This window comes from Artemia sp. Qi Xiang Cuo, chromosome 20, assembly GCF_049724085.1.
Source record: "Artemia sp. Qi Xiang Cuo chromosome 20, ASM4972408v1, whole genome shotgun sequence".
Lineage (NCBI taxonomy): Eukaryota > Metazoa > Arthropoda > Branchiopoda > Anostraca > Artemiidae > Artemia > Artemia sp. Qi Xiang Cuo.
Genome location: NC_142813.1, coordinates 51836977 through 51850249, shown reverse-complemented (window position 1 = coordinate 51850249; position 13273 = coordinate 51836977).

Sequence of the window (13273 nt, the reverse complement as noted above, 5' to 3'; positions counted from 1 at the left end):
CTCAGCGAATGTCAAGGTCGATGTTGTTGTTGTTGACACACTTTGATTACGCAATCAAGTTCTCGGAAATTCACTTCCCCTTCGAGTCCTAGATCAATAACATTGTCCCCGTTAGAATTCAATGCCCAGGTGCAACCTTTGTCTCCGAGCTATTACACACAGAAACATCAAATAAATCGACCTTGGAAAAAGAGGTCATTGACCCCATTACGTAATCTTTCTCCCTAGGGAGGCTATGCCCTTATTTGGGGTGCAAAAAAAGTTGTAGGTGGCAGCAGGGGTGCGTGACACGAGCTCATGATAGCTCTCTACTAACATTTAAGAAGACACTCTACTTTAAGATACGAAAAACCCTGAACATTCCAATGCGCTAAATAACACTCGTAATTTGCGCCATGGCCCCACTTATCCTATCCACTATTTGAGCCAATGGGTTGTGACGGGTTAAATAGCCGCCTAGGCTCCATTTTATTAGGGTCGTCAGCTCTAACCGACTTGCTCTTCTGTCTTAGGTGGTCATGTGGGCTAAAAATTTGTTAGCTGTTCCGTTTGGGAGCCCCCACAGGCCCGACAAAAGTTGATGCGGAGCCTTTTGTAATAACAGGAGTTTCACTGTTCACCCTATTTATTTTGTTATCACAACTAAGCTCCTCCACTACACTAAAGAAAGATTGAATTGAGGATGAAGATCCAGAACGCGATCTTGAATTGCAAGGTTCTTCCAGGTTAAACCGATTATTTTCAGAAACAAAACTCTTTGCTAAACTTTTTTGTGGCACTGATAAAGACCCAGGTTCACAGTGAAACTTTTGCCCAAAATTTCCCTTAAAAGGGGTCATGGTACTCGCTGATGACTCTATATTAGGGGCATTCGTAACCTCAACTACAGACTGGTTATCAAAGCTATACGTAAAACACTCTTGACCAATATATAACTTTGCCCCTCTTAGTCTTGCTTCTCTATTTTCTCCTCTAGCCCGTTCAAGAAAAGGTTTTAGGTGGTTACGAATAGACAATTCACGCTTTGTATAATCGGGACTAACACAAAGACCCGCCATTTTCAGGTGCGCACTTGAACGCAATATAGTATCACAAATGTAACTACTTGTAAACTTAACCAACACCGGTCGCGTGCCTTGTTTAGCGTTTAGCCGAAAAATGTCTCTAATGTCCATCATTTTCAGCCCTAAATTTGACACATGTAAGTTCAGTACTCTAATTACATCTTCTTTTAACAAAGCACGTTTGTTTACAGCATTAAAATTACATAAGACCAAATTAAACTTTTTAAATTCATTTTCTAGCCTTTGACGCTTTACGTTAGCAGCTGACATTTAAGCGTGCAAAGTTAAGGAATCTTATTTTGACTCTAACATATCCTCCGAGAACTTCTCTACTGTCGAATCAATTAGTGACAAAATAGCAGATAGGTCGTTTCTCAGTTCTTGAACCTGCGATGAAACTATTTCTATTCCGTTTAATTTTCGATTAATTTCTTGTAGAGTTTCAGAAAAATTAACAGAAGTCATAATTAATCCGGAAATATAGTTATAATAATTAGAAAGATTACTTATCTTTCTGTGAGGGCCGAGCCTCACAAATGCATCCGAGTGACTATTCCAGTGCCTGTTATTATTCACACAAAATTTCCACTTAAGATAGCAAGTCTTATAAAGTAAGATTTCCACTTAACATGACAATTCTTGTCAATGAGAACTGGTTTTTGAAGTTATTTCACCGCCTGTGTACTTAGATGTTAGCGGAATGAATGCTGATGAAAACTGGGTCAAGTTCAAAGAAACTAGATTTCAATTTATAATCCTCTTAGCTAACTAGGTGTTATCTCTTTGAACTGTGAATCAATACATCCAATCAAAATTTTAAATAGCCATTTTGTTCAGTGTAGTTGATTTCCAAATAGAAAATATGTTTTGAGGAGGACCCACCCCCACAACCCTCGGGGCAAGGGTTGTAAGTTATGCCCTGGGGTATATAAGGTTCTCATAGAAGGTGTTGTCGTAGAAACTTTAAAAAAAGGCTCATTCGATTGGAAATTCAAAGGGCTAGTGCCCTTTTTAGTAGTCGAAAAAGATTAGATGGCAACTAGCCCCCCCCCCTCCCACACGCCCAACCTTCCCCCAAACACATCCAATCAATATTTTGAGATAGCCATTTTGTTCAGTAATGTTGATTTCCAGATAGAAAATATAATTTTGAGGAGGACAGTCCCCCAAAGCCTTCGGGGCAAGGGTTGTAAGTTATGCCCAGGGGGCACATAAGGTTCTTAAAGAACACTTTGTCGTAGAATCTGCAAAAAGGACTCGTTCGATTAGAAATTGAAATGGCTAGTGCCCTTTTTAACAGTCGAAAGTGATTGAAAGGCAACTAACACCCCTTCCAAGCCCACCATTTCGCCAAACACATCCAATAAAAATTTTGAGACAGAAAATTTGTTCCAGGACGTTCAAAGTTCAGGAAATTACACCTTTGAGCACGATGCTCCCCCCCCCCCCCCACAATCTTCAGGGCAAGGGTTTTACGTTATGCCCTGGAGGCATATAAGGTTCTAATTGAAATCTTTGTCATAGAAACTTGAAAGAGGGTTCATTCAATGAGTACTTCGATGAGCCAAGTATTTATAATAGTCGAAAGTGATTTAAGGCCAACTAACCCCCCTTTCACACCCACCTTTTCCCCAGACACATCCAATCGAAATTTTAGATAGACATTTTATTCACCGTAGTTGAAAGTTTTGGAAATTAGATCTTTAAGGATGACGACCCCTCCCCCCACAGTCCTGAGGGCGAGTGTTGTAAGTTATGCCCTGGGGCCATATGAATTTTTTATTGAAAGCATATTTAATGCTTGTTTACAAACATATATATATATATATATATATATATATATATATATATATATATATATATATATATATATATATATATATATATATATATATATATATATATATATATCCTTCTTGTGTGTCATTTAGTAGAAGTATCCCTAGGATATCGATCGTATCTTTTATAAACCTGTAATAATAATAATATTACATTAGCCATCAAAAAACCATTTTATTAGCCAATAATAAAATAGCCAACAAAAAAACAAAAGCTAAGATAGCCAACAAAGTGTATGTAATTTCTTTCATTAATCCTAATTTTAGAAATATCCTTATTAATCACCATATGTCAATCAAGGACTTTGATCATGTTCAAACTAAACAAACATGTCCTGGGAAAACTGTCTAAAACCCAACAAAAATATTTTTGAACTTTTCAACAAAATAGTTCAAACAAAAATTTTGTTTGAACAAAATTTGAACTGAAGTTGGAACAAAAATTTTGAACTAAATTTAGACTGTGAAAATTTTCAACTGAAATTAGATTCCATGTAACCTCCATCAACTTCATCCATATTTATGTAATAAATAAGGAAGCGAGCCCAATACCAAACCCTGTGGAACTTATGTAGCCAGCAGAAAAGCTTTGCACTACTGGCAATATTGCCGCTAAGTGAAACTAATTGAAAAAATTTCTTTTGAGTAGCCAAAAAAGTAGCTACAAAACTCAAATTTGATCTAAAGCTTTGGAAGTGTTTTGATGTGGCAACTATATCAATTTGCTACCTCGATTGGGAGAGCATCGATTGGCCATATTTTAGGTTTGCACCCCCCCACGTGGAGTAGCTCCTATAGACCAATTTACCGGTGTATGTTGGCGATCAGAAAAAAAACACGCCGAATAGAAACCTCCAAGAACTTTATTATATCAGTTTCACTTAGCGGCCAATAGAACCTCCATAAACTTCATCCTATTAGTTTCATTTTACGCCAAATAGAAACCTCCGAGAACTTTATTCTATCAGTTTCACTTAGCGGCCAATAGAACTACCATAAACTTCATCCTATTAGTTTCACTTAACGACCAATAGAACCTCCACTACAAAATGAACCTCCATAATCTACATCCTACTTGCGCTTAAGCATAGCAATGGTTTAACAAAAAAGATGTTTTTTCGGTCATATAAGCAACATATCTTTCTACAGTAGATCTTATGAATTGCAAGAGGGGAGCAGGTGTTGCTTATGATAATTATTTTCATATAGTAAATTTAATTGCTTCCATTTTGAGTACTCAATATTATAGGGGGGGGGCGGGGGGGGATGGTTGATTTGAAGTGCGGGATCCATTTAAATGATCTAAATTGATACATCCCTTGACCCTAGAGGATTAATGAGAGTTTCAAAATACAGCTCATTTTGCTTTAAATGCGTTGCATCTCTAGGCATGTAGTTAAATTTTTTCTAAAAGGTAAAAATAGGAACAGTTATTTCTAACACATGACTACTTTTTGACGGGTTTATTTCCCGCATGGAGTGTATTTAATTTTTTTTCTAAATGGTAAAAATAGGAGCATTTACACCATGGAGCTACTGACTGTCGCAGTGTATTTCTTCTCAAATTTTACTTTTTGCTTTCATGAAAAGGGGGGACTTATTTAAAAGCGGGAGGGGCTTCTTTGGGCTATGGCAGATGCTTTTTAAACAAAATTATGTCTTCCAATAAATTCTGATTTTCTTCTGTAGAAGGGGTTACTAATTGGTCTTCTGTAAAAGGGGGACATCATTTTATACTAAATTTTCTCTTCTTTATAAGGACAATTTTGACCAATGCCCTCCTCCTGAAAAGAGGGCTAGGGTCCTATATAAAACCCCACTGAGGACGTCAGTTGTACAGTATGGCCGTTGGCCAAGACCTTCAGCTCAGTGTACCACGCATATGCATGGCTATGAAATTGCTGGTCCGTCCACCCCACCTCTACAAGCGTTGCCGGGCCCTTCACGACCAATGCCCTCCATACAAGGCGAGAATGAGCCTCCTTCAACCCTCATCATGCAAGCTGCAAATCTTAATGTAAGTCTTATACTATTTTTCTCACTAATGATTTTTCTCCCAAGTCAATTTTAAGGTAAGGGATTGTACCGTTAGGCATAATTCCAGATTCTAAGTTGCGTAATAAAGGCTTCGATAAGAGATCTGAAACTTAACTGTTCCCAGTTTATCATTTGTTCCAGTAAATCTTGAAAATAACACATGTATTAATGGATGTAAGGTCAAAGTAGATTGGTTTATACACATTGAAATTCGACTATTTTCAGGAGATGATCTGAATGAGTTAGACTAGCAAGTAATGACCCCGGTTTTCTTCCAAAGCAAATAAAGAGTATTAATATGAAATTTTTAGGGAGTTGTTTGAACAAAATCAAAATCTACTATGTATTGTTTAGATTGTAAATATGTTATAACGCTAATGCATATGAGGGGTGGCTATTAAATTTGAACTTTCAGGATATTTAGAGTGGGGAACAGCGAATTAACCAAATGGTATTATGCGCATACAGATACTACTACTACTAAGCGTGTTTTTAAGCACATGTTTTTAAATGATATGAAAATAATAATCCAATTTAAAGAATAGGGTGATTTAAACACTTTGAAAACAAACTATTTTCTTTTATAGGTTGCATTGGTTCCATATGCACTATCTCCCCCACTAGCTGAAGAAGCAAGTCATGAAATCATCCAAATTCAACTGCAAATGGAGTTTCGTGACAATCAGCTCACTGAAATACCTGCTGTCGACGATAATGAACTGATTAATAAATTCTTACGTTTGGTGATGGTCATTTTAATTTAGACGTTATAGCTTCTGACACTGACAATTTATTGTGTAATTATTTAGATGTAGACGACAGTACACTTGAACAAGGCATTGCAGTTAGTTTAGAGGGCGATTTACTATGGCTAAGCCCATATACAAGACGAATTTTAGACAATTTTACTAGAAACTTAAATGAGAATCCTTCCCCCACTGATTTAATGAATATAGTTCCTATTCAATCAAATTTAATTGAAAATGAAATTGCTTAGGCAGATTCTCACAGCCCTATTGTTGGACAAAGTGGGGGAGGGGTGGTGATGATGATATACAAGAGGGGGGAGGGTAATGAGATACAATTCACGACACTACTAGAATTTCAAAAAACGAAGTCGATATTGCATACAAGAGTCTTGTTTGCTGCAACTTTTGGGGATACGTTTAATTAACGTATTGGGGGGAATTTTATAACTAAACCCAGTTATATCGTTCATGAATATGTATAAACAATTCGTGTACTTTTAGAAAACCAGATTCAGTTGTGGGGGTAGGGATTCCATTAAGGCCTCAATTGTTTAAAAATAATTCATCTGAGTGAAGGACACAGTAAAGTGTATGACCACTGTGTACATACCGATATGTTGGTGGTCTATCCTCATTTAGAGAATTACGAGACTGTTTTTATGCACTGGATTCACAATATTATCACTCATCTCTAAAACTATAATGAGAATAGGAGAGGGTCAGTGGTTTTATTTATTAAAAATTTAAGTTTAAATGTATGCAAATTTAAAAGAGATTTTATTTTAAGAGGGGCACATAGGGAAACGGGTACAGTTTTAAAATATAATCCCGATTTAGAAGGATGTTAGGGTGTTCAACGAATCTGTTTCGAAACAGGTCAAAAATCTTTCATGTACGCTTTTCTCATATCAGCTTTCGAACCTCTACGAGAAGAAGCTTAAAAGAAAAATTTGCAATACTGTGCTGTGCATGGGAAGGAGGGGTCTGATTTTCCCACAGTGGATTTCCCTTGTTTAGAGGGAAAATTTACAGTAACACTTGGGTCGATATATATTTTTGAAGAGGCCAACGTCGATTTAAATATCGGTGTTTTTTTGCTCCAATACGAAAAAAAAATTTCAAGAGGGTATTCGCTCTAATAAAAAAAAGGTTTAATATTCCCGGTAAGGGCCCCGTCGATTGAATCAGTGAAACATTGGGTTTGGTTGTTGTATACACCGCCTAGTGAACCAAATTCAATTGACGATTTCAATCCTATTACAGATATTAGTGGAGTTCTGAGGGAGGTTAAAAATGGGCAGGGTGTACGTTTCTATTGTCCAACATGTCTCTCCCAATTTCGTAGTGAATTAAAGCTAAAAAATCACATGAAGCATAGCATGCTTCATGGATATCAATCAGTGGAAACGGTTTCGGGTGACAGGGACATCTTGAGATTTAAAAATTTTCAGAATAGGCTCCCACAAAGCGATAAAATAAGTTTGGATTGTGAAGCTAGGCTAGTGGATTTGAACGACACCCAATTTCTGAATCGAATCAAAGAACATCAAGCTATTGCGGTTTCCTATGCCCATGCACAAAAGATACAGCTCTAATCCTATGCAATTGTTAGAAATAGTCAAAACATTGGAGGAGAATGAGTGCATGATCAAGGCATTGAGTAAATTAATTGTCATTGCAAATAGAGCTATTTCTAGTTTGAGAAATACACACTACCCGATGTTATTGTCAGCAGAGGATATCTGGCGATTAAAAATCAGACAATATGCTGGGTTTGTAAGGGGGAATTTGAAGAGGGGACTAAAGGGAAAGGGAATAGAGGTAAAAGAGGGGGAAGGGGAAAGTCAGGGACCATAATCACTTGTGGCAGGAAATATCGTCAGGGTAGTAATTTTCGTGGTGTAGCACATCAATCGTTCAATGTGAATGTAAGCCAGCAGTTTTTTGTACCGGTTTCATTCACAAATCAAATTATGATTTAAAATTTATTTTACCGGCTTTGGAACGTATGCACAAGGAGGGAGAGGGAGCAGATAGTTCATGGGTAAAAAACTCATTTACCTACAATATTATCCCTAAATCTGCTGAGAAGCTGGTGCTTTTAGAGTTGAAATGGCAGGTAGTGAATAATGGTTATACGTGCTGGAATAAAATCTTTTTTTAGATTCATATAATTTCTTTCCCAAGGCTCTGAGTCAACTCATTCAAGTGCAGAAAAGCGAAAATTTTTATAGTTTTCCTCTGCTCAAACAGCACTTTCCAGACAGTGAAGCGTATGACTTACTGAGCTGTAAAGGCATATATGCATATGACTATTACTGCTCTGTTACACAATTAAATGAGGAAAAAATAGCCCCAATTGAAGCATTCTATAATTCACTTACTAATAGTGAATGCACTGCCGAAGAATATGAATTTGCCAAGAGGGTTTGGGCTAAGAATAATTGTGAAAATGGTTGGGATTATTGTAGAATGCACTTGGCCAGTGACGTGTTAACTCTTTTAGATATTGTCTGCAAAAACACAGATCAAATTTATTCAGAATTTGGACTAGATATTGGCTATTATTTGTCCACTCCTCACCTTGTCATGGACTTGATTCTAAAAATTAGCAGGGAGGAAATAGGGTTGATCATTGATGTGGATCAAAACTTTTTTTGCAGAAAGATCGATCAGAGGTGGGTATGTTTATCATGGAGATCGCGTTCTAACAACGGATCCAACTGGCCAAGACACTGATTTAAAGTCTAATGCTGTTTTTCTTGACATGAGGTCATTGTAACCCTCGGTAATGTCTCATTATTGTTTACCATGTGGCAATTATAAATATCTTGAGAATCCTTGTGACATCCCCGACATTCACACCGTCGATGATAACGGGCCACAAGGATGTTTCTTTGAAATTGACGGACACATACCATTGGAACTTCACGATTCAGTAAAACATTTTTTATTTTTGTGCGTCAATAGAGCTGTGACCCAAGACTCTTTGAGTCCATACAATCGGTCTTTGGTCGAGGATAAGGGCATGCACCGGACCCCCTCCATGCAGAAACTAATTGCAGATCTGTACCCTAAATAGAATATTGTTGTTCACCATGTACTTTTGCGACGGATGGTGAGCATTGGTTTTAAGGTCACAAAAGTACACTGGGCCCTGCAATTCAATCAAAAACCCTACTTGAAAACGTTTATTGACACCTTTGTGAGTAAACGGTCACTGGCAAAAAGTAAAGTCGAAAAAGAAATGTACAAACTAATTCTAAATTTAGCTTTCGGAAAAATATGTGAAAGCATGCGAAACGTATAACCTTGTGACGTCGTAATATGCCCCAATGAATGTGCACGAATTATTGCCGACCCTAATTTTACAACATTCACAAGTACAGAGCCGAATATGGTTCTTCCACACAGAAAAAAGATAAATGTTGTACTGAACAAGAATATCGCGGGGGGGCAGTTCAGCACTGGAAATTTCCAAAAAACTCATGTTGTCTTTTTTTTTATAATGTGTGCAAGGTACAAAGGCCAAGGGAGGGGGAGGTTCAAGTTTACTAAGGGGACACAGATTGACACGCTTAAGTTTGAGTATGGCTTGCCTGAGTGATGGTTTTGAAGTGCCTTGGACGGAAAATAAATGTCTATTTTCGTGTAGTTTCTTCAGTGTCATGATGGCAACTAATAGCGTTTTCTACTTTTCACTGGAAGATATACAGTAGTTTCTTTGTCAAAAGTATCTGTGTCTACACGTAGATCCTCGGATGTATTCTGATTAAGATCTAGCAAAATGTACCCATAGGGCTAATTTGTCGCCTGACGGTATGCTGAAAGTAGAAATTTGGGGGCACCTGGATACATTTGCTTATTGAGAGTTATTAGAGAACTTGAATCACGAACAACTCGTTAGACCATATAGACGGTGCAATTCAAACAATGGGTTCTCATGCATTTGCTCTGATGAAACAGATTGTGTAGAACTAGGGTTATGCAAATGTGTTTATGGTGAGAGCAAATGGTAAACAGTTGCAGCATTTCTTGTGAGAACTGTTCAATTGATTCAGCTATATCATCAATAATCAGTCGTGAATATGGTTCAATAATATTGAAAACATCAAGTCCCTGTATGAATTGTTGACATGGACGTGGCACTGGCAATAGCTTTTATTTGATCATTTGATTCTTGCCAAAAATACTATAGCAATAATAAATTTTCTTTGGTTTACCAAAAACATTTTATTATAATTTTTAATTATTTTTAGCTAAAAGTATCGTTTTCCCGACATTGACGGGCCACACACAAACGACCTTAATGGTGTTTTAAATTAATACATACTGCTACTGTTGACAACAGTTGGACTACAACCAACTGTAAACCATATTTGTCTAATGAATAAATAATAATTTTACATTAGATCTGCCTAGAACGTTAACAAAAACAACAAAAACAATATTTTTTTTCTTTATTGACAAAAACAACTTAAAATACAACAATAATAACAATATGTCTCACTTTTTGACAAAAAACATATTAAAATACAGCATGAAAGATAGCAGCACAGTTGAATTTCTAGACTAATAATTTAAAGGATGAGAATTCCCCCCGAAACCTCACCACCCGCCCATCCCTTCTGGGGCTACGGGCCGAAGGCTGGCCGTGGGTGGGACCCCCCAACCCCCTGAGGCCGCTTGGGAAGCTGAAAAACAAACTGTATACAATAGCTGCTGTTGCAAATTGTTGTTATCCCCCTCCCAACCCCATTTTTATACTTAAGTTAACTTATCCAGATTGAGTTGGTTTCGATAGTCTACACATTCAACTCGATCTGAAATTCGATAATGGCCGTGGGGGAGAACTTTTACATCATTCTCGAGCAAATAGACTTTATCGGATATACATGACAAGGCATTTTTTCCACTCTAAGATTATATTTTCTATACTGTAGAGAGCGAGTTGCTAGCACTTTTGCTCTTGGAACTAGACAAATATCTACACAGTTTTTGTAGACACTCATTTCGAAATTATTTTTACAAAGTTTGTAGGAACCCCTTCACACGCTTGTTTCATATCCTTGCCGTGTGTTTCCATACAGTAAACTTTAGGACCGGGGAACATCCCATTGGATATTAAATCACTTCATGTCTCTGATTTTAACATTAATTTGATTGGAGGCCTGGCGTTTAACCAACTCGGGGTAGATGCTCTCATTCTAGTTAGTTTAGTCCATCTGCGAGCTGATGTGCACCCCTTTTTCCAAATCATTTAATAAATACTCGGTTTTACCTTTTAACAGCAGAGAATCTGTGTCCCCATAGTAAACTTGAACCTCCCTCTCCCTTGGTCATTGTACCTTGCACACATTGTAAAAGAACGACAACATGAGTATTTTTTGGAAATTTCCAGTACTGAACTGTCACCCGCTATATTCTTGTTCAGTATAACATTTCTCTTTTTTCTGTGTAGAAGAACCATATTCAGCTCTATGCTAGTGAATATCGTAAAATTGGGGTCGGAAATAATTCGTGCACATTCATTGGGGTATATTATAACGTCACAACGTGATCTGTTTCGTACGCTTTCACACATTTTTTGAAAAGCTGAATTTAAAACAAGTTTGTACGTTTCTTTTTCAACTTTACTTTTTGCCTGTGACCTTTTACTGACAAAAGTGTCAATAAGCGTTTTCAAGTAGGGTTTCTGATTGACTTACAGGGCCCTGTGTATTTTTGTGTACCTTGATACCATTGCTCATCATCCATCACTAAAGTACAAGGTGAACAACAATATTCTGTTTCGGGTTCAGATCTGCAATTAATTTAGGCTTGGACGGGGTCCAGTGCATGCCCATATCCTCGACCAAAGACCGATTGTATGGGCTCAAAGAGTCCTTGGTCACAGGTCTATTGACGCACGGAAATACAAAATCTTTTACTGAACCGTGAAGTTCCAATGGTATGTGCCCGTCAATTTCAAAGAACCATCCTTGTGGCCCATTGTCCTCGACGGTATGAAAGTTGAGGATTTCACAAGGATTCTCAAAACATTAAAAATTGCCACATGGTAAACAGCAGCTTGACATTGCCGAAGGGTACAATGAGTTCATGTAAAAAAACTGCATTAGACTTTACACCGGTGTCTTGGCCAGTTGGATCCGTTGTTAGAACGCGATCTTCATGAAAAACATACCCACCTCTCATCGATCTTTCTAACAAAAGGTGTTGATCAACATCAGTGATCAATCCTATTTCCTCCCTACTAATTTTTAGAATCAAGTCCATGACAAGGAGAGGAGTGGAAAAATAATAGCCAATATCTAATCCAAATTCTTAATAAATTTGATCTGTTTTATTACAGACAATATCTAAAAGAGCTAACACATCAATGGCCATGTATATTCTACAATAATCCCAACCATTTTTACAATTACCCTTATCCAAAACCCTCTTAGCAAATTTTTGTTCTTCGGCAGTGCATTCAGTGTTGGTAAGTGAATTATACAATGCTCCAATTGAGGGTAGTTTCTACTTATTTAACCGTGTGACAGAGCAGTAATAGTCATATGCATATATGCCTTTACAGGTCAGCAAGTCATGCATTTCACTGTCTGGAAAGCGCTGTTTAAGCAGAGGAAAACTATCAAAATTGTCGCTTTTCTGCACTTGAATGAGTTGACCCAGAGCCGTGGGAAAGTAACTATATGAATCTAAAAACCGGACTTTATTTCAGCACGTATGTCCATTATCCACTACCTGCCATTTCAACACTAAAAGCACCAGCTTCTCATCAGATTTAGGGATAATATTGTAGGTAAATGAGTTATTTACCCATGGAGTATCTGCTCCCCATTCTCCCTGTTTATACGTGCCAAAGCCGGTAAAATAAATTTTAAATCATAATTTGAATTGTTAATGAAAACCGGTATAAAAAACTGCTGGCTTACATTCAAATTGCACGATTGATGTGTAATACTACGAAAATTACTATCCCTTGACGATATTTCCCGCTACAAGTAATTATGGTCCCTGACTGTCCCCTGCCCCCCCCTTTTCCCCTGAGTCCCTTTCCCCTTCAAATTCCCCTTTACAAACCCAGCATATTGTCTGATTTTTAATCTCCAGACGATCCTCTGCTGACAATAACATTGTGTAGTGAGTATTTCTTAAACGGGAAATAGCTCCATTTGTAGTGAAAATTAATTTAGTCAATGCCTTGATCACGCACTCATTCTCATCCAATTTTTCAACTATTTCCAACAATTTCATAGTTTTAGAGCTGTATCTTTGTGCATCGACATAGAAACCGCAATAGCTTGATTTTCTTTGATTCGATTCGGAAATTGGGGGTCATTCATATTCACTAGCCTAAGTTCACAATCCAAACTTATTTTATCACTTTGCAGGAGCGTATTCTGAAAATTTTTAAATCTCAAGATGGCTCTGTCACCCAAAACTGTTTCAACCGATTGATATCAATGACGCCTGCAATGCTTCATGGGATTTTGTAGCTTTAATTCACTACGAAATTGGGACACGCATGTTAGAAAGTATAAACGTCCCCCCCCCTTTTTACCCTCCCCCTGAACTCTAC